General features: G+C 34.1%; 1 pseudogene; it reads left to right on the top strand.

Moving 5' to 3' along the window:
• Positions 1 to 2,904: 2,904 nt before the first annotated feature.
• Positions 2,905 to 3,444, top strand: LOC148546492 (uncharacterized; annotated as a pseudogene).
• Positions 3,445 to 3,874: the final 430 nt, after the last annotated feature.

Genomic DNA, 3,874 nt, shown 5'->3' on the forward strand with positions numbered 1-3,874 from the left:
AAGAGCCAAGCCGAGAAAGGCATCTATCATGCTTGTGCTACACCCCTAAAGGAAGATAAGCAACACACGTGCAAGAAAATGACACAAGGATCAAGAATAATCTCTGAATATCTTTATAAACTTCATTTGTACCATGGTGTAGTGTGACCCTTTCTTTGATGATTCTTATCACTTTCTTTGGTGAGTTTGATACTTTGATCACATCATGAAAAAGTTAAGCCTCGATGCCTTTCTGCTTCAGTTGTCTCTATTACTACTACAATCTATCAAATATTTAATCATCCTGATTAAGATCAAATTATCTGGAAATAAAATTTAGTGATCAATTATAAGCTATACGTTCACATTAAATAAGTTAATTATCTTAACTTTGCCGTGTAATTTGCGATGAAAAATAAATATTACCATATAGCATGTATAACTATATTAAGTGTATTTTAAAATTAACTACTAATATAAAATATATTAAAATATTAAGTAAATAAATACACATTAAAAATAAGTTAAACATCACATATATTTATATATAAATAGATATATAATGGCTGATTTAATTTAATAATTAATTTTTTATGTGCGCATTATTTTTTTATATACATAAGAGTACTCTTTTTATTTTATTATATCTTTTGATTCTCAGTTTTATTTGATAATAAAATTAATTTTTGAAATAAATCACATGTTTTTAGTATTTTCTCAACTTTTTTATAACACACTAATAGTTGGTTATAATTAGCTGGTATCTTAATTAATTATCTAACAGAATTGAATTAGAAAAAACAGTTTAGATATATTTAATATTTTAAAAATTAAAGTGTTGTATTTGTCTCTCTCTTTCACTTAACTGGGAATTCATCTCCTCTTTCCTCTAGATAGCAATCTACTCACACAACCCACGAGAGTTGATTAATGTTAGAGGTAGTGGTAAACATCAACAGGAAGCAAATTAAGAATTTAAAATGACATTCATAAAATTAGAAAGAGGAACTAATACAAAAAGACGAAAGAAGATATGATAGTAATATAGAAAGTGAGGATATAACATCTCAGTTTTTTTGTTTTTGAAAATTAAGTAATTAGTTATTTATGAGTTATTATATTATATTGAGATTTTGTTTTTAAGAAATCTATTTTTTTTAACAAAGATAATTAAATAAAATTTTATGATTATCGAAGTTTAATTTAATTATAATTTATTTTATTAGTTTGAACTATTTATTAAAAACTATTTTGATAGACAAAAATTAAGTTAATCTTTTATTATTATTATTATTATTATTATTATTATTATTATTATTATTATTATTATTATTAGTTACTTCTTTCTTTTGGCCGAAGCCATTAAGAAAACATGTATAAAGAAAAGCCAAATGTGGCTCATTTACAAGTATGTGCATATATATATATATATATAACTAATGCCATTAAGGGACTAAGAAAGAAAAGAACGTGGCTTGCATGCTATTATACTTATATGAACTTATGACACCTAATAATACTTTTACACTACAAACTATCATTCATTAGCATCATTTTCTTTTATTACTTTTATTCATTATAGCCGAACCCTTTAGAAAGAAAAAGAGAAACAAAGGGTCGTGGCTTATATGTATACATATATCTATGCAACCATGACACCTGTTACATTCATTTAATTCCCAATGACACCTAATAAACCTTATTACCACAAATCCTTTTTAATCACCTTCATCACTAATCATACTTTCTTTTCCTTCATGCATCACCGAACCAACTTTGAAAGAAAAGAGAGAGTAAGCCGTGAGTGAGAGGAATCAGAAACCATGGAACCTTACCTCTTCTGAGTTCGATTTCTTATGATTTGTAACCCCAATAAAAAATCTAATCCGGTAAAAGTGTTCGTATCTTCCTCCTCTACGTGTTGGCGTTACTTTTGTCCAGTGAAAATCGACGGTGACGTAGCTCCCTTACCTCTTGAACTTGGCCAATTGGAGTTCTAGGAGCCACGAAGGATTCCAGACGTTTTTCCTTTCAGCAGCACGGTCAGAAAGTTTCTCTAGAGTTTCGAGTATTTCGATTACGTACGAAGGTAGGGTTTTGATAAATTTTCACCGACTAAATGATATTTGAAAGTAAATTGATGTTTGGATTGAGTGTTATTGAAATTTGATTGCATTTCCTGTTGAATTTTGTTGGTATATTGATATTTTGATGAAGTTGTGTTTAGTCAGCTCGAGAATGGATAAATTTTTAAGTTAATATTTTGATCAAAATAAAACAGGTTTTCGGTCTCGTTGAAGGACAAGATATTAGTTTGGAAATTTTATTTTAAAGGATGTCATTATATTTTTATAAAAAGACTGAGGTTATGTTTATCATTATAAACTAAGTTTTGAAAGGAAAATGCTATTTTGAGTTTTTATTCAAAATTACTACCACAGGAGAGCAGATGTGACATTGTTTGGGCCTTAGTGCCAAATGTAAAGTGGGGACGCCCACACACTGAGAACTATTTTCCAGATGTACGCTTATTGATTTGGAAAGTCACATTGTATGCGGCCTAGCCGTACGACTTATAAGCACACTGTATGCATCTGGAAAGCCATATCTGGGACTTGTACCCGGGTAATGTCGGGAGCGGGTAGGCAATCGACACATGAGCTCATGGTCTGCGTTAGGAATAGACATGCATCATTCTTGTTGCGCATTTACATTTTACTTGACATTGTGAAATTGTTTGTGATTGTCTTCTTGTGTTTATACATTCCTTAATGTTATTCTGAATAGTGGTGACTAGATATTTCTTTGTGACACTTGTATATTTCGTTGTGAATTACTTGAATTGTGGTAATCCTGACTAAACTAACCACCCTCGACCCTACTAAGAACCCCCCAGTTCTTACCCCTTCTCTTCCTCCCCTTCAGATGGAGATCGGAGTTATATTTTACGAGATGGACCCTCCCTATATATACGAGGATATTGTACAGCATAGGTTTTATGTAGTAGCTGCGGAGATTAGGAATCGTATGTACATTCTGCGTGATCATCATTTCCATCACCCGATTGACACTCCACAGTTTAACCCCGACATGCCCTATGAGTTCCCACTGCAGTGGCTCCACCCGGATGCTCCATTTCACCCGTTTCATGATGGGCCGGTGCCTCACCAGCATCCCGATCAGCCTGCGGATCAGGCGGACCCTGAGCCTGAGCCCATGGAGGAGCATTTTCCAGAGCCTGTACCAGAGGAGGACATCCCCGTGGAGTAGATCTCAGTATCTTCTTCTGAGCCATCTTCTGAGGAGCCGCTCACCGCCTCTATTAGTGGACCGGCGAGTGCTGGTCAGATCAGTAGCACGAGTGCCAGTGCCCCTCCCGAGATTATAGAGATTTCCGATGACGAGGACGAGGATCCTGAGGAGTGTTCTGATGTGGTTGTGATCTCTTCTGACGATGACAGCTGAGTCCTGGGAGCTGCGGTTGTGCTTTTTGCTAGTTTTTTTTTGTTAGCCTAGCCTTTGTGTTAATCTCTCACTTTTGGTCAGACTCACTGAGAGAGTAGGGTGTACATAGTGGCCTAGGCTAGTTCGGGCGCCAGTTTAGGGGTTTTCTATATGGACCAGGGCCCGGAGTGTTGGGTTGTGCATAGTAGTATTTCTGAAGGGTTGTATGCTAACTCAGGATATATATATATATATATATATATACATATATATACGACAGTACTTGTATGCTTATGCGTGGCCTATGCTATGTGTTGTGATTGTATATAATGTCGGCTTGTGTATGTTTAATTAGTTGTCCTTGCAAGTTTTCTTATAAAATTTTTGCCAAAACTCGATAGTACGCTAACCCGATTACAGGCTTAATAATACATAGTAAAGGTTTCATGTA

This window comes from Arachis ipaensis, chromosome B9, assembly GCF_059453495.1.
Source record: "Arachis ipaensis isolate K30076 ecotype BB chromosome B9, ASM5945349v1, whole genome shotgun sequence".
Classification (NCBI taxonomy): domain Eukaryota; kingdom Viridiplantae; phylum Streptophyta; class Magnoliopsida; order Fabales; family Fabaceae; genus Arachis; species Arachis ipaensis.